The sequence below is a fragment of the Muscardinus avellanarius genome (genome assembly GCF_963383645.1).
Source record: "Muscardinus avellanarius genome assembly, chromosome: X".
NCBI classification, from domain to species: domain Eukaryota; kingdom Metazoa; phylum Chordata; class Mammalia; order Rodentia; family Gliridae; genus Muscardinus; species Muscardinus avellanarius.
The window spans coordinates 80,843,014-80,862,579 of record NC_137792.1 but is presented as its reverse complement, the minus strand read 5'-3'; the positions used below and the strand labels follow the sequence as shown (position 1 = coordinate 80,862,579).

General features: G+C 34.2%; 1 protein-coding gene across 3 annotated transcripts in view; it reads right to left on the bottom strand.

Moving 5' to 3' along the window:
- Positions 1-19,566, bottom strand: part of TENM1 (teneurin transmembrane protein 1) — a gene marked incomplete at both ends in the record, with an annotated part of 892,332 nt that overhangs the window by 454,404 nt on the left and 418,362 nt on the right. The window lies entirely within an intron of this gene.

The following is a 19,566-nucleotide window of genomic DNA, read 5'->3' as shown; positions in this document are numbered from 1 at the left end:
CTAGAGCCCTGACTCAATTTGATTCAGCAAATATTTTATGAATGTCTCACATGTATAAGGCCCTATGATAGTTGCAATGTGTATGAGAGCACAATTTGGTAGTATTACAAATATAAAAATAACCATAATATTATGCAAAAGATCTGACATAAGATAAGTTCAAATATCTACACGAAGAATAAAAAGGTACTCAATATTGGCTAGTATATAGGGCACACACAGACAATCTTGAGGATATAACAAATACACTGACATTTCTGGATTGCAAGTGGCACCATTTATCAAAATAATCCTTAAAATATAACTTAACTTAGCCAGGTGTGGTGGTACATACTTGTAATGCTAGTACTTGGAAAGCTGAGATAGGAGGATCACAGGTTTAAGGACAGCCTCAGCGAATAGTGAGACTTTCATCAACCTAGCTAGATCCTATTAAAAAAAATAAAATAGGGATGAGGACGTAGCTGGGATGTAGAATGCCCCTGGGTTTAACTGCTATTGACATGAAAAATTATGGCTTATCACTTGATTAAAAAATTCAATTTTTAAAATTAAGTTAATGAATTTTTTGTGCATGTATGCCTCTACCATTTTATACCCCATTAAGATATATGACAACAATACACCAATAAAAGTAAAAAATACTGAATGTACCAAACTTTAATATTGTCCATTGTAAATAATGTTTTAAAAGTCAATATAAATGTAATCAAATGTGGATTAATTAATCAATATTATAGTAAATAACAAAAATTATATAGTTTATGTGGCTATTAAAATCATGTTGCAGACTATATCATGGCATGAAAAATATTCATGATTTTTCAAATGAAAACATTTCAGGAGCTAAATACTGTGTGTGTGTGTGTGTGTGTGTGTGTGTGTGTGTGTGTGTGTGTGTGTTCATTTCTGAAGAGAGAATATGCTGGGAGAATATACAACAACATGTTAGTAGTATAGGGATATAAGAGATTAGTTTTAATTTCTTCCTTATGCTTTTTGTTTTCCAATGAATGTTTGAAATGTTTGCTACCTGGGAGGAGAACTTTTCATTTAAAAAATGGTTTATCCCCATTCAGTATAATTTTGGTTGTGGCCCTACTGTATATTGACTTTATGGTGATGAGTTATATTCCTTCTATTCTGATTATCTGCAGTGATTTTTAGCATGAATGAGTGTTGGATTTTGTCAAATACTTTTTCCAGCATCTATTGAAATGACCATGCAGTTTTTGTATTTCTGTTTAAGTGGTTAATTACATAAATTGATTTTCATATGATGAACTAGACTTGAATCCCTGGGATGAAATTGACATTGTCATATTGTATAATTTTCTCAATGTGGTTTGGAAGGCACTTTACTACTATTGTTTAGCAGATTTGCATTTAAGTTATTGAGGATACAGGCCTGTAGATTTTTTCTTGAGTTGTTTTGTTTTCTGTGTTATTGTGATGGTGTCTTCATAGAATTTATTTGGGAGAGTCCTCTTTTATATTTCATGAAATAGATTGAAAAGTATTGGGATTATCTCTTCAATAAAGGTTTTATAAAATTTACTTGTGCTTTTGTTTGATGGTAGGCTCTTTATTACTCCTTAAAAACAGAAACAAGACACAGATGTCCACTATCACCACCACCACTCCGTGTGTGTGTGTGTGTGTGTGTGTGTGTGTGTGTGTTGCTGGGGGTGGAACTCAATGGCTTTTCTACCTCCGGGCTATACTCTTAGACCTATTTTATATTTTATTTGGAAACAGGGCTATAGTCTTATACCCATTTTATATTTTATTTGGAAACAGGGTCTCACTAAGTTGCCGAGAGCTTCACTAAGTAGTTGAGAATGGCTTTGAAACTGTGTGATCCTCCTGTTTCAGCTCCCAAGGGCTGCGATTACAAGCATGGGCCACCATACCCAGCTCCACTCCTTTTTAATATAGTACTTGAGACTCTAGCCAGAGGTAAGAGAAAATTAAAGGAGTGCAAATAAGAAAAGAAGAACTAAGGCTTTCTCTATTTGTACATGACATAACATTATACTTAGAAGAACAAAAACTCAACCAAAAGGCTTATGTAGAACTGATTAACAAATTCAGAAAAGTATCTAGATGAAAAAAGTCAATCTTAAAAAGCCAGAAGTTTTTCTGTAGGCCAAAAACAAATCAATTTAAAAAGAAACCCTGAAACAATTTTCACTCATGATACCCCTCTCCAAAATAAAATACTTAGAAATAAACCTAACCAAGGAGGTAAAAGACCTCTACATGAAAAAATTTAAAACAATGAAAAAATAAATTGAAGATCATAGAAGTTGAAAAGACCTCCCACGCTCTTGGATAGGGAGAATAGATATCCTTGAAATAGCCATTCCTAGCCAGGTGTGGTGGTGCATGCTTGTAATCCCAGCATTTGGGAGGCTGAGACAGAAGGATTTTAGTTTGCTGATAGTCTCAGGTACTTAGTGAGGCACTCTGCAACTAATTGAAACCTTGTTTTTAAATAAAGAATAAAAACACAGGGCTGGAGGTGTACCTCAGAGGTAGAATGTCCATGGGTTTTATCCCCAGGATGGCAAAAAGAAAGAAAGAAAGAAAAGAAATGGATATTTAAAAAAATGATCAACAGATTCAATGCAAAACCCATTAAATTATCAATATAATTTTTTCATTCATGTAGAACAATCAGTCCTTAAATTTATTTGGAATAAAAAAGCAGAATAGACAAATCAGTTATCAGCAATACAAACTATGCAGGAAGTATAACAATAACTGACTTCCAATTATACTACAAAGCCATAGAAATAGAATCAGCATGGTACTGACACAAATTCGACACATAGATCATGGAGCAGAATAGAAGACCCAGGATCATATTTGCATGCTTACAGCCAATTGATTTTTGACAAAGGGACCAAAAACACACACTGGAAAACAGATAGCTTATTCAACAAATGTTGCAAAATTGGTTAACCATATGCAGAAATATGGAAATAAGCTTCACTTTCTAATCCTGTACAAGAGTCAATTCAAGATAAATGAAAGATTTGGAAATTAGACCAGAGACCTTGCAGCTCCTTGAAGAGGGCATAGGTCCAACACTTCAACACATAGGCCCAAGTAAAAATGTCCTCAAGACCCCAAAGACACAGGAAATTATAGCAGGATCAATATGTGCAGCAAAGGAAACTAAGAATAGCAACAGAGAGCCAACAAAATGGGAAGAAAATTTTGTCAACTACTCCTTTGATAGAGGACTAATAGCTAAAATATACAGAGAACTCAAGAAACTCACCAGTAATAAAACAAGTAAATCAAGAGAAAATGGATATGTGAACTAAATAGATATTTCACAAAAGAAGTTACCCAAATGGCTAATAAATGAACAAAAAGTTTAATATTTGAGCAATATATGAGCAATCAGAGAGATGAAAATGAAAAATACCTTAAAATTTTACCTATTTGAAATTTGAATGGGAATCATTTAAAACAAAATTAACAATAAATTTTCAGGGTAGTTCCAATTTGGGTTATTTGTTTTTCTTAGCAGTGACTTTCTTGTATATACACTTCTCTGTATATTCTAGATATTAGTCCTCAATCAGAGGAATAGGTGAGATTTTCACCTAATTCAAACTAGAATGAAAACATTAAAAACACAAACAACAAATGTTGGTGAAGATCTGGAGAAGTGAGAACTCTAATGCATTGTCGGTGAGATTGCAAGTTAGTGCAACCACTTTTGAAAACCCTATGGAAGATCCTAGAAAAAATGGGAATGAACCCACTAAATCATCCAGCCAATGCCACTTCATGGTATCTACCCAAAAGAATAGAAAGAAAACTACCCATACACAATTGCTAAACTATGGAACCAGCCAAGCTGTCCATCAACAGATGAATGAATTACAAAACTGTAAAATATGTACACAATGGAATTTTATTCAGCCATAAAGAAAAAATTATTGCCTTTACAGAGAAATGGATAGAACTGCAGGATATGCTAAGTGAGATTTAGTCACAAAAAGTAAGAAATTGGATGATCTCCCTAATATTCAGAAACTAGTGAGAAAAGGGTCATAGGAGGAACTCTAGACAAAGAAAGAGAAACCATAGATGAGCAAATAAGGTGACCTAACTAAGAATGGGAAGGAGGAAGCGAGAAAGATGCACATGATGTACATTTACAAACATACAAAAGTCAACCACTAAGCCAAACTGGAGAAGGGAGGGGGGATTGAATGGGCTGGGAATTAGAGAAGGGCTAAAAGACTGATGTGTACATATATGTATCTACCATTCTGTATCTCATTAACATGTATGATTGCAATGCACCAAATAAAAAATAAAAGAAATTGTTTAACAATAGCTAAAAATTTGCTGATCTGATAAAGACTATTTTACAGAAGAAGTGGTTTTAATTATGGATTTTAAAGACTGTTTAGGGCTTTCATGGTAACAGCAATGAGTGGGAGAGGAGACAGGCTGATTATTTTAAGTACAGTATGTATTTGAGGAAGAAGGACTTTTCTGGGTTTTACTGGAACTTAGTTACATGCAGGTAGTAGTGGAAATTAAGGTCATAAGGACAAACTGGGGCCGTATTATGAAGAACATTCTTTGTTTTAATTTGTTAAACAACTGTGAGACATTTCTATTTTCTGAACAGATGAGTGATATGATCAGGGTTTTCTTTAGTAGAATTAACAAGGTAGCAGTGAAAATTTTTAGGCAAAAGAATGGTATCATCAGAATTCTCTGTGAGCAAGGCATGGTGGCACATGCTTTTAATTCAAGTACTTGGGAGGTTGAGACAGGAGGATCGCAGGTTTGTGGCCAGCCTCAAGTAACTAGTGAGAACCTCTGAAACTTATTGAAACCCTGTTTAAAAATAAAGAATAAACAATAGGGCTGGAGGTATAGCTCAGAAGCAGAACACCCCCAGGGTTCAATCCCAGTCCTGCAAAAATTAATTTCCTTTGTGGAAAGATAAATTCAGTAGTAGTATGGAGAGTGAATGGATTTTGAAAAAGGTCTCACTAAGTTACAAATGGTCTCACTTAGTAGCTGAGGCTGTCTTTGAACCGTGATTCTCCTGTCTCAGCCTCCCAAATGGTTGGATTGCAAGTGTGCACTACCATAGCCAGCTTCCAGATAGCATCTTTAAAAAATCACTCACACACTTTTAGTTGGAGATAAAGAGATTTCTGACACCTACTTTTTAGTCTATCCTTAATACTTTGATGCATTTTTCTACCCTTTACTTTGAATTAAGACAAGTGCTTTCTCTTACAATTATTGGAAAAAACTAAAACCAAAGGAGAATAGTTCTGAGTAAGGTATGGTAGAGCATACAAATAAAAAGTATACTAATGACATTGTTGAGGTTTCCTTGCCAAATGATTCAAAGTTTGCTTTAACATATTTGTCCCAATTGAAGGTGTTTATAAGAATTATGCAAATTTTTGTTTATTCTACACCCTAAATAATTTGAATATTATGGCTATTACAAACCAACTGAAATGTGACATAATATTGGTTTTTTTGCTCAGTAAAATAATAGTTTTGTAATCTATTCATCTATTCATGGACATCTTGGTTGGTTCCATAGTTTGACAATTGAATTTACCAAATTATATTGATGATATCTGCTTACATGTTTGCCTCATCATTATTAAGCACTTAAAGGATAGCAACCATGTTGTCTTCATTTTTATGTCACTGGCATTCAACTCAGCACTAAATTATTAGCATGTTTTCATTAATAGCTTGCTGATAGGAATACAATGAGACAAGGAATTTTAGCGAGGCAATTTTGATACCTATCACAATTTAAATTGTAATTGTTATTTGACCAAATAACTCTACTTCTAGGAGTCTGTTTTTAAAAATAATCACATATGTGTATAAAAGGGAATGTATACAAAAATTCAACTTAGCATTATTATATGTTGGCTTTCTTAGCATATTAAAATCAGAAAACCAATATATCCATCAATGTGTAAAAATGATATAGCTATGCTATAAAATTCCATGTAAATCTAATTTAAACATTACATAAAATACACATGTATCAAACCATTATGTGGTACTCCATTAATAGATATTATTTGTCCTTTATATGTCTTTTATGGTACATTTAGTTTATGGTATTCTTTAACTCTGAGGCATCTTTACTGACCTTTTACGTTCATAAATTATCAAAGCCAATTAGTAAGCAAAACATAAAAAGAAGAGAGGGAGAAGGTAATGGGGTGGGAATTGGGGAAGGGCTAAATGAGTGATGTGTATTCCTCTACCACCTTGTACCCCATTAAGAAGTATGACTAGAATGCACCAATAAAAATTTAAAAAAGAAAAACAAAATAACAAAAATATGTACAATTTAAAATGTTTAAAATAAAGCTAAATTTTAATTTTAAATTATTGTAAAAATTGTTGTAAGAATTGAAAGGACTTATATTGATAAACTGTGCGATTGGAGGAAACTAAGGAGACATAATAAACAAATGCAATATTAAATTCTGGATAAAATACTGAAACAAAAAATGACAGTGGAAAACTAAAGAAGTCAGAATTAAACTCTGAACTTAATGAATGCCAATGATAATTTCTTAGTTTTAGCAATTTGTACTATCTTAAGCAACATGTTAACACTGGTAAATGCTAATTGACAAGTATACAGAAAATCTGTGCTATATTTGCAACTTTTCTGTAAGTCTAAAATTATTTCAGGATAAAGAGAGAGAGAGAGAGAGAGAGAGAGAGAGAGAGAGAGAGAGAGAGAGAGAGAGAGAGACACTGATCTAGTATTGTGCTGGAGCCAGGTTATGCTAGTTTATAAACACTGACTATGTGCATCTCTTCCCAACTCCACCTTTGGTGACTTTATGTTGAAAACTAAAATAGGCCATGACAGATATCTATATCCTGGGAATCAGCAAATGTTGCAAACATGCAAACAGGACACTTTTGCCCAGGGAGCTGGTTGTTAAACATTTATCAGCATACCACCAAATGACCTGTATGTACTGACATGGAAAGTGATTGGTGTGAAGATTGTAGAATAATGCATATCCTACAATCTTGTTTTAGTAGAAAATATGTATTTTTACATATGTAAATGCACAGAGAAAATTGAAAAGATGTATAACAAACTATTCATATTTTGATTAGAGATCTGGGGTCATCGAAAGAATGACATTTTTATATAATCATTAGAACTTTTATAATGCTAATATATCCATATATTGTAATATAAAATAAAAAGTAGGAGCTAGACAACCTCTGTTAAGCTAAATACATATATGCATTGTTTTATTCCATCTCTATTATTGCTGTTTTCTTTCCAAAATAGAGGTTTTTAAACATTTTAAAGAAACATCACCATTGAGCAATTAAATATGAATGACTATAGAACAATAAAATAGAACTCATTTGACTGAAAGGGGCTGAGAATTCAAAAGCCTTGCCCCAATGCATCACAGAATATAGTTTGAAATCTAGTGACCTAAAAAAATCATCTTCAAGATATCTGAATAAGGAAAATTTGGATCCTGGGAAGAATTGTTCTCATGCATTTAAATGTATGGAAATATATAGTGCTAGTGTTAAGAGACAGGACTCCATCCATGCTATTCTGTATCTTTTGGTGTTTTCTGTTGAGCTAATATTTGAATGCATTTAATAACAAGGTGTGCAGTTCTTTGATAATAAATATACAAGAGAACCTTGAAAGTACAACAATTTTCAGGCAAAAATAATTTTTCTTCCAAGAACTTTATCTTGCATCTTAAAATGTACACATATTTAGCTAAGAAATATTTTACTTATTTTTGTGATCCTGGGGATTGAACCCAGAGATATCCTACCTCTGAGCCTAATTTTTATTTTTTTTTAATTTTGAAACAGAGTCTAATTTGCTGAAGCTGGTCTTAAACCTATATGACCCTCTTGTCTCTGCCTTACAAGTACTGAGATTACAGGTATGTGCCACCACTACTAGTAGTATAATGTACTTATTGTTATAAGAATTTTAGTTGTTTTCCCAAATAAATTTATTGCAAAAGTTTGAAATCTGTCTCACAAATCCCTGACTATTGTAAAGATATAAGTTTTATTTATTTACTTATTTATTTATTTATTTATTTATTTATTCATTTATTTATTTGTGGGTCTGTGGATGGAACCCAGGAGCATTTGACACCTGAGCTACACCCCATGCACTATTTTTTTTATTCTTTATTTTGAAACCCAGTCTCACAGAGTTGCAGAGGGCCTCACTAAGTAGCTGAGGCTGTCCGTGAACCATGATCCTCTGGTCTCAGCCTCCCAAATGTTGGGATTACAAGTGTGTGCCACCACGCCCGGCTAAAGACATAGGTTTTAAAACAGGCTAAGTTAAAAGGCATGTAATATTTTTTCAAGATAATTTATTTTCTCTTTGTGTCAGTATTTTCTTTCACCAGTTCCCTCACATATTTTGCTTTATGTTCTTTTAGGTTAGGGGATGCTACAGCTTTTGTACTTTTACTTCTAAACTTGTCAAAGCTACAGATTTACTGTTACGTTAGACAGTTTCCTTCATGAAAAATACACAAAGTACATTACCCAGATGGTGACCTCTGATGACATTAGGCGTTCAATTTAACTCCTATGGAAACAATCTTGCCAGACTGAAAACTCAGTAGATATCATATGTGACTAGACACTTTTGCAATAAGCAATCTCACTGCAATTATAAATGCTACTTGAATTAAATGTAGTAACTATAAACATTACAGAAACCAGGTAGGTTATCTTTCACCTTTAAGAATGGTTTTATTACATTAACATCAAATTGTTATATGTGTGAACTATAGCCCTTTGATAAACTTCCCTTAGATCTCAGTTTTACCCTGGTAATAAAAAGATTACATGCAAGATTTAAAAATATTAGTTTTCAGTGAAACTCTTTTTAAGAACTAAATAAACTAATGCATGTTTATTATGGTACTTTACTTTTGCCTAAGCAGTTTCATTCAAGTTTTCTCTTTTTTCCAAGGATTATAAATATATATTTACTACTAAATGCATTATTTGTGCTTGTCCTATATCGTGAACATAAACAAAATACACTTAAATGTTCCTTTTCAAAGTAATTTTAATATAGTCAATATGACTTTGAGATTCCTTTCAAACATTTTGAAAGCCTAAAAAGCCATTGTGCTGGGTATGAGCAGAATTTCTTTGGGGAGAGAGGAATACACTAATTTAAGAAAACACAACTGAAAGGAAGAAAAATCACATTTTACCTCGAATAGTTTTGTAGAGCACATTTTGCAAGTGTGCCATAATGAACTAGTAAGATGAAAGGCCAGTTAACACTGTGATGGTACAAAAGAGGCAATAAGGACACCTTTATTTTTGTCCCACATGTTTGAACCCATACTTTTCTTCTGCTAAATGAAATAAATTATTCTCTGTTGCAGCATACTTTTTTCCTCTTTAGTATAGTCCTTGTTTTATTCGCTACCCAGGCTAGAAGAGTCTATCAAAGTAATAAATCATTTTAATGGCCCAGATCTATATTATATTATCTTAAAACTTTCATTTACTATGTATTTTATATTTTCCATTCTAAGGCTACAGCAGTATTCATAAATAACATGTCTATTTGGATACCTTATCACAGGTTTAATATATGATCTCCATTTGCAGCTGCATAGCAGGCCTATCTGTGGATTTCTTATCAGACAGACACAATTATTTAGTGGTTTCATCTCAAGTCACAGCACCAATAAGTGTTCTCCATGACTCAGATCTTATTTATTTTTGTATTATTGTTTGCTTTATAGAGTCTGGAGGAATCAGCAGCATAATGATGAATATTAAAAAATAAGCTTAGTGAATAATGTAGCAAAACATTAATTTAGCCAAGAATTAACACTTTTTATACTTATTTAAAAATGTCTTTCTTTTTCTTATATATATATGCAATATCATGTGTTTGAAAAATACTGAACCTTCTTAGCAGCTTTAAAAGAACTGATAAGATAGGGAGGTATGAGAATATTTTGTAATCATAATGACTGTCTGCTTGAAGTTTTTTGAGGTGACAGTATAAGTGTTCTTTTCAAAGAATAACCAATAAGTTATCAAATTAAGGTTGATTCATAATCAGGATTCACAAGTATTCTCTTTTATGCAATTAATATTTGTTGACTGATTACTATGTATCAGACTTTGTTTTAGGTGCTGAGGATACAGGAGTAATTATTGACAAAAATGCATGCCCTCTTAGAGCTTATTCTATATTTAAAGGGGAGCAATAATCAGGTGTTAAAGTACAGAAAAAAGGTTTCTTGAATCAAATCTCAACTTGACTACCAACTAGCTGTGTGACCTTGGGTAACTACTTTGTTTCTCAGTGTCTTCACAATATAATGTACATAATAATGGCATCTTCTCTTTAAAGTTCCTGTGAGAACTATATGAGTTAGTTATGTAAGATACCTAGAAAATGCCTGGCCCATACTAAGTGCCCAATGAATGTCAGCCATTATTATTAAGTCTGGTTAATTAGCCCTTTCAGAAAGTCTGTCAGAACCATGTTGGAAGTGGAGAAAGGCAGAAGGTCTTTTCCTCATTGAATTCTGTTTTCCTGCTTCTTGTGAATATTGTGTAGCCCTATTTTTTCCTAGAGAGTGTAACATAGAGGGACTCAAATCTTTGTGGGCACTCAAGCTGCAATCTTCACACAGTAGTATGGCAGAGTTAAACTCTCTCATCTGATTTTCTAATTTCATATTTAGTGTAGACATTAATTTCTCTTTATTTGCAAAAATCCCTTAAAACTACACATTTTTGTTTCATCATGATACTCACTGAGGTCTAAAAGTTGTAGATTTTAAATTTTTCTGGTAAAAATTTTTCAATAATTAAACCATTTGTAAGAATTTAAAAGATGCTCTCATTTTAGTAGAGTACACATTTTAAAGTTAGCATAATGCAGTTGTTGTATCATTTTATGAAACATAACTAAGGATTCTCACATAGCCATATAATATTAAATATATACCAAGGCAATTTTTAGCTGATTATTCAATACAAAATTGATCTGTGTAGGTGAGGTCATCTGTCTGCCAAATAATAAGATCAAGGCATGTCAGAGCTCAAAAAGACCACAGGACTCAATGATAGAGTGCTTGCCTAGCATATGTAAAGCCTAAGCTTAGTCCTTAGCACCATAAAAAAACAAAACAACCCCCACCCTGAAAGGAAAAGTACCACATACTAGTTGAGTATATTTTGGACAGAAGGCAAGGGAGTAAATTTAAAGTGAATAGAACTGATCAAACTTACCAACACCAGTGCTAGTATGTACATAATAGAAAGTGTATTTTATATGCTATAATGATAATGGGACCTTTGGGGCCTTCTATCCCAAAACTCGGTATAAAATATCAGAAAAACTCAAATTGAGAAATATTCTATGAAAAATCAGACCATACTACTTGAAACTGTCAAGGTCTCTGGTACAAAAATTGTTAGAGACCAGAGGAAAATATGAAGGCATGACACTTAAAATGGTATCTTATCCTCACATATAAAAAGGATATTTTGGCAAAACTGGTAATATCAAAATTAAGTTAAGAGTAATTAGAAATGTTGAATTCTTAGTTTTGGCAAATTTACCTTGAAGATATAGGATATTAATAACATTATAAATAAGATGAGGTATTTATAGATGCTTTTTTGCTATTTTTGCAATTTTTATGTAAATCTAAAAGTGTTCTAAAATTAAAAACTTATTTTAGAAACAACCACATAAACCATTTGATCCAATTTCTTCATTTTACAGAAAGTGAAACTAAAATGTAAGGAAATACTTTGCTCTAGGACACATAGAGATGACACTAGAACTCCTTATTTTTCTACTTTTGTTTAGTTCTATCAAACCACATAGATTGTGTCAATTCAAGGCCAAGAGAAGATGAGATCCATTTCTTCTATTCAATGACATTTAGTACAAAATAATTTGGTTTAAATATTTGGGCAATAAAGCCAAAATTATAGGTTTTTATATTAACAAGTTGCTTTTCTATAGAAAAACTACTGCTCTTTGCCATAGCTAACCATTCAAACTAATTTTGTCCATTCATTTTAGGATAGAACTGGAAACTGTAAATCTTTCCAATTTAAAACATACCAATCGAAGACTTCCGGGAAGATGGCGACCGAGAAAAGCGGGGCTTAAGAGCCCTGCTAACAACAAATCTCCATTACCACAAAATCAGCGCCTTACATAGTCAGAAAACACCATCACCAGTGAAACAAAAAAATCACAAGGCTCCAGAGAGAAAGCGGACTGAGAACAGAGCCACAGACGCGGCAGCAGCGCTTTACTGCCGGCGGCAGCGGGGAGTTCACGGGACGGCTACAGCAAGCCGAGGTGAGCCACTGCGGAACAGCCAGGCGGGATTTCTCCGCGCAGAGAGCATCTAAAGCTCCCAGTGGCCGAGCTCAGCACACGCTGCAGGGATTCAGAGAGAAAAATGCCAGCCCCGCAGCCGAGGGCGTAGCAGCGGCGCCATATTGCTACCAGCGGCAGCAGCAGCGAATTCAGCGAAGCAGTACAGCTACATCTGCGCACTCAAGAACGGTGAGTCAAACTGCGGGCCACAGAGGAGAAATCCCAGTACTGTACTCCCTGGGACTTGACCCAGTGGGGGAGGGGCGGTGGCAGAGATATCACACCATAGGAGAACGTGCAACCTGGCACCCCCCACAGTCTAAAGCAGCCTCTATCCACTCTCTGGGTCGGAGACTCTGTGATAAAACCCAGTAAAGGAGTAGTGGGGTCTGAGATACTACTGACTCGAGATCCAGAGCACCTTAAGTGAAGTCATAGTGACCCAAGGGAAGAACCCAGAGAAGGCACAAACATACGAAATCATGGGAAAGAGGAATAATACTGGAGCAATTAATGCCCACAACCCCACAACATCAGAACCCGATAAAACAGAAAATCAGAGATTTCTAGAAGATCAAATCAGGAAAATAACTGTAGAAATAATAGAGGTGCTTCGAAAAGAACTCAGAGAGAGCCAAAAAGAGATAAAGGATGCAATTAATGAAGTAAAGGCCTCAATTCAAAGCACAAACAACCGATTAGACCACATGGAGAACAGAATCTCGCTCTTAGAAGATGAGCAATCCAAAAATGAACTCATAGTTTCTAATCTAGAAAAAAATATCCGACAGCAGGAATCTGACATTGAAGAAATATGGGCCCATTTTAAGAGAGCTAACCTAAGAATAATTGGAATAGAGGAGAGAAAAGAAAGTGAAACCAAAGGGATCAACAATCTCTTCAAGGAAGTAATAGCAGAAAATTTTCCAGACATAGAGCAAGAGGTCGATACACAGGTCCAGGAAACTTATAGAACTCCCTTTAGACAGGATCGGAGAAGAGGATCCCCACACCACATAATTGTCAAAATGACCAATGTGGAAGCCAAGCAGAGAATCTTAAAGGCAACAAAAGCAAAGGGCCAAGTGACATTCAGAGGCAAACCAATTAGAATCACTCCAGACTTCCCAAACCAAGTTATGAGAGCCAGAAGGGCTTGGAGTAACATATTCCCAATTTTGAAAGAAAACAACTTCCAGCCAAAAATTTCCTACCCAGCAAAACTTTCTATCAAATTAGATGGAGAAATAAGAAGCTTCCATGACAAACAGAAACTGAAGGAATTTATGTCTTCAAAACCAGCGCTAGAGAAAATACTAAAAGAGATTAACTACAAAGAAGAAATAGGTAACACACACCAGAACCAGAGAAACAAGATTTTCCATCCAACAGACAACTAAGATTGGTTATCTGTGGAGATTCATTATTTATGTTAGTCTTTTACCTATCTCTAAAGGGTATTGTTTGCCTTTATTGTTGTTAATTTTTAGGATTTCTAGTTGGAATAGTAATATACCTTCAGATATAGCATTTGGAAATATTTTATCCCATTCTGTTAGTAACTGTTAACTCTGTTTACATTGTCTTTGGATATACAATATTTTTTTTTATTTTTTAGGGAGTTTGTATACTCCTCTGTTGCCTGTGCCATTGAAATCATATCCAAGAAATCACTGCCAATTTCAATGTTGTGAGGTTTAATGACCCAGATTTTCTCCTAAAAGTTTATAGTCTTAAGATTTATATTTAGGTCTATTATCTATTTTGAGTTAATATTTGTATATGGGATTAGGTAAGGGTCCATTTTTATTCTTTTCCATGTAATTATTATTTTTTAACAATATTTAGTTAAAAGATTAATATTTCCACCACCAAATGTTTGTGGAAACCTTGTCAAAAATAACTTGACAATATAGGGAAGAATTTAGCTCTAGGCTTTTATTTAACTCCAATGGTTTATACATCTGCCTTTAGAATAGTACTACACTGTTTCAATTATTGTAGCTTTATATGGTTTGAAATCAGAAAATATATATCTTCTAGCTTTGTTCTTTTTCAAGATCGTTTTGGGTACCTAGAGTCCATATTCCATATTAGGTTAGATTTTTTTCTGAAAAATAAATATATAAATATATGATAGTTTCACCTAAAAAATAGAAAAAAATATTCTCTGGTAAGAAAGAAAGCAAAAAGAAATATTGAAATATTATCTTTAAGTCATCAAAAGCTTGGTATCAGACAAATGAAACTGTTATGTGAGATTATCATTTTTAATTTAAGATAAATTGCCATAATACTAGATGTCAACTACTAAGCCAAGCATGGGAGGGAGGGATAGGGAGAGAATGGGGTGGGGATTGGGTGGGGGCTGACTGGGAAAAGTGTGCATGTATGTCTACAAAAGTATGTATCCTACTATGATGTATGAATACAGTGCACCAATAAAAAAAAAAAGGAAAAAAAAATAAAACATACCAATCATATCAACAACATAATGTTTTATAAGGACACTGATTATTTCATTGGATTAAAATATATAATATATATGTTCCATTGTCTTTATGATTTCTCATTTTTTACCTCAATCCACTTAGTGCCGGGGTCTAGCCCTAGCAAGAGTCGGGGGTCCGCAAGTGGTGGAGTGATGAGTCGGTGAAGTTCGGCAGAGAAACAGCAGAGACTCAATAGAGAGTGAAGCTGCTCTATTTACTTTACATTTTTGCTCTCTCTACTTTTGTTTTTGGCAAGCATTTTATACTTTCTCTTTTGGCTACATTCTACTATTACAATGTTTTCTAGAATTAACCCATCAGTAAGTATACAAAGAACTAATACATCAAGGCAAGATGACAGATGGCCAGTTTCTTTTTTAAGGGAACATTTCCTCTTACAAGCAACCATGGAAAAGATCAAAAGTTTATTATTAACTACTAATATAATATCAAAATAATATCCTATGCTAGGCATTATACTCTCTGATTAATATACATTATTGTTTTTCAATCAATAGGCACTACTAAGGAGAGGAACATTTCATACTTTCTTATGTCCCAAGGCTGTGCTTGGGCACCCATATATTCTGCAGCTGTCCATGCACCTATTGTACAACCAAAAGGGGGTAGGGTTTTTTTGGGGTCAGTAGCCACTCTACCATACCCTACCTCTGAGTAAACATCCTATGTTAGAATTCATAATGGTAGGAACAACTTGTCTTGGCTCTGTTTTAGGTTTATTGTTAATATTTGTTTGGAAAAACCTGGGGAGGATCAGTTGCCTTTAAGGCTTGTTTTGCTTGTTATTGTTTGAGTCTTTATAGAATTCTTGTTAGAATTTGGTCATTTGGAAATTTAGGTGCAACTCATACATAAATGTTACAGTTTCAGATAGTAAATCTTGAATTATTTTAAACAATTTGAAGCCATTAATAACATAAGTCTCAGGTATCTTTTTGGTAACAAAGCCAATTCCAAAAAATCCCCAAATCCCCATGCCTAATGCTATTCCCCAGAAGGAGATGCCATGCACCTGTTCCAGGGAATGTCTGCCATGCAGCATTCCTGCTAAAACGAGCCTTGCTCAGTTTAAGACTGGGAAAAAGGCGTGGCAACTTAGCGTTTCTGTTAGAACTGATTTCTTTGTTGTCTGAATTATTGATTTCTATTTTTTAAATGGATTCAAGTTTCTTTAAAGAAATGTAGGTGGTAGAAAGTTTACTCAACCTCATATGACCCTACAAAATGATGCTAAAATTTTTCTTAATGTTTCCTGAAAAGTCTTGTCATGACATTAGTAGGTATGGAAAAATATGGCAATCTCGCAGTTTTCATTATTGTCTTCTCGTTTAGATTATTTTTATATAATACTGAAACAAGCAGTTCATGTTAAAATAATGCATAAAATGTCTTACAAATCAATAAATATCAGCTAGACCCTTCAATAGAAACACAGGTAAAAGATTTCAAGAGGCAATTCACAAAATGAGAAAATCAAGTTAGCAGTGATAATTTGAAGTGTTCAATAACAGTGCTAATTTAATTATGCAACCTAAGGGAGTGATTTCTATAATATGGTCACATAGGAATTTTGAGTTCTAATCTCCTCATAGAAATGACAATTTGAACAATTATGCATGCACAAAAATTCTTCTGCCAGAGCTAAAGAATCCAATTAAAATATTATAGCACATTGGTGGAACAGAGAAATTAAAAACATGCATTGAAGAATATAGGAAGGACAGTATTACATTGCTTAGATTTTTCTTCTTTCAAACCCAAGAGAGTTACTTACCATGTGGTGGAGAAAAAGGTAAATAACCAGATAAATACACTTTGTACTTCAGCACTGGACCCACTCTAGTGAGTTCTAGTTCTGATTTGGCTCCAGTGGAACAAGGATCCAGACATTCCCCAGTGCCAGGTAAACCCCCATAGCCTGCTAATTCATGGTGGTCCCCACAGATACAGCCAAAGACCAAGTAAAATTCAGAGGCAAACTCCTTAGAAACACTTTGTACTTCCTGGAAGATGGTAAGTGAGGGAAGAACTTCTAACTCAGTTGTGCTGACAATCTATCACTGTGAAAACAGCATCTTGAGAAGAGAAAAAAAAACAAAACTTGATAGGCAATAAAAACAAAGCCACAAAAGAGAACAGAGGACAGAAAAGTACTCTGTCTACTCCCTTTGAGGAACATCTGTGGTAGCAGGGGCCATTGCAGTGCCATCTTGCCTAACTATATCAGTACTCCAGACAATGCAGCCTCCGGAGGCCCCCAGGAAAAATCCAATAACTTAATGTGAAGTAAGCAGCTATAGTTCATCTGAATTTTAACAGGTCAGTTGCTTGCCCAAAGCTCCACAGAGATTCTATTGCTCAGACTTCAAGCTAAATCCTGTGGTAGTGGGGGGCCAAGTATACTGTGTCCCCCAGGGATTGAGAGCATATTCAAGGCTGTTCAAATATACAAAAAAATCCATGTAATTCACCACATAAACTGAACCAAACACAAAATTACATAATCATTTCAAAAGATGCTGAAAAAGCATTCAATAATATCCAACACCCATTCATGTTAAAAATCACTACAGAGAAATCGAATAGAAGCAAGATACCTCAACATCATAAAAGGAAATATACAATTGGCCCACAGCCAACATCATACTAAATGAGGAGAAACTGTGAGATTTTCCCTTAAAAATAGGAACACGTTAAATATATTCATTATCACTACTTCTTTTCAACATAGTACATGTGAATCTAGCCAGCACAATAAGGCAAGGAAAGAAAATCAAAGTGGTACAAAGAGGAAAAGAATAATTAAAAATATCTCTATTTGCGAATGGCATGATAGTATACTTAGAAGACTCAAGAAATTCAACCAAAAGGCTTATAGAACTGATCAACAAATTCAGCAAAGTGTCTGGATAAAAAAATTAATTTTAAGAGATCTGAAGCTTTCCTGTATGCCAACCATAAATCCACTAAAAGTGAAATACAGAAAGTACTTCCATCCCTGACATCCCACAAATAAATACAATACTTATCAATAAACCTAAAAAGAAAGTAAAAGACCTCTACAAGGAAAATTATAAAACAATGAAAAAAGAAATCAAACAATACCTTAGGAGAAGGAAAATTCCTCCATGCTTTTGGATATGCAGAATAAATATCATCAAAATGGTCATTCTTCCAAAAGTTATCTACAGATTCAATGCAATACCCATTAAATAATCAAAGTCATTTCTTTTTCTTTTTTGTGGGCCTGGGGTGAAAAGCAGAAGCATTTGACCTCCAAGCTACACCCCTGCCCTATTTTTATTCTTTATTTTGAAACTGGGTCTCAGTAAGTTGTGGAGGGCCTCACTAAGTAGCTGAGGCTGTCAGTGAACCACATTCACCAGTCTTAGCCTCCCAATGCTGGGATTGTAAGCATGTGCCACCACACCTGGCTTCAACAAAGTCATTACTCACAGACAAAAAAAACAGAAAAATCAGTCTTTAAATTATTTTGGAAAAATATAAAACCCAGACTAGCCATAATAGTTCTCAGCAACAATAACAATCCAGGAAGCAGCACAATATCTGATTTCAAATTCTACTACAAAACTATAGTAATAAGAACAGCATGGTATTGGTGCAAAAACAGACACATAGACCAATGGTGCAGAATAGAAGACTCAGTAACAAATCCACACACTTAAAACCAATTGATTTTTGACAAAAAGACCAAAAACTTACACTGGAGAAAAGATAGTCTCTTCAACAAAAGGTGTTGGAAAAACTGGTTAACTAGAGGCAGAAAAATGAGAATAAGCCCCATTTTCTCCCCCTACCCAAGAATCAATTCAAGATGGATCAAAGACTTGGAAATCAGACCAGAGAACTTGCAGCCCCTTGAAAAGGACGTGCATAGGTCCAACACTTCAACACATAGGCACAGGTAAATCTTTCTCAACAAGACCCCAAAGGCACAAGAAATTAAAAGGAGGATCAATACTTGGGATTGCATTAAACTGAAGAGCTTCTGTACAGCAAAGTAACCAATTAAGAACCTCAACAAAGACATGACAGAATGGAATAAAAATTTTTCTAACTATTCCTCCAACCGAGGGCCAATATATAGAATATAGAGAGTCTCAAGAAATTCACCATGAAAAAAACAAATTACCAAATCAAAATATAGCAAGTGAATTAAGTAGACTTCACAAACAAAAATATTTAAATGGTCAATAAATGTATGAAAAATGTTCAAAATCATTAGCAATCAGAGAGATACAAATAAAAATTACCCTGATATTTCACCTAACTCCAATGAGATTAACAATTATTCAAAATACAAAGAACATCAGATGCTGGTGAGGGTATGGAGAAGTGGGCACTCTAGTAAAATTAGTCAGTTAAAAATGTAAAGAAAATTTGGATGCTTTCTCTAATATACAGAAGCTAGGGTGAAAATGAGCCATAGAAAAGACTCTAAGCAAAGAAAAAGAAACCATAGAAGAGCAAATAAGGTGACATAACTGAGGATGATGGGTGAGGCAAAGAAAAAAAATTCTCTAATGTACATGATGTACATTTAAAAAGATACCAAAGTCAATCACTAACCCACACATAAAAAGG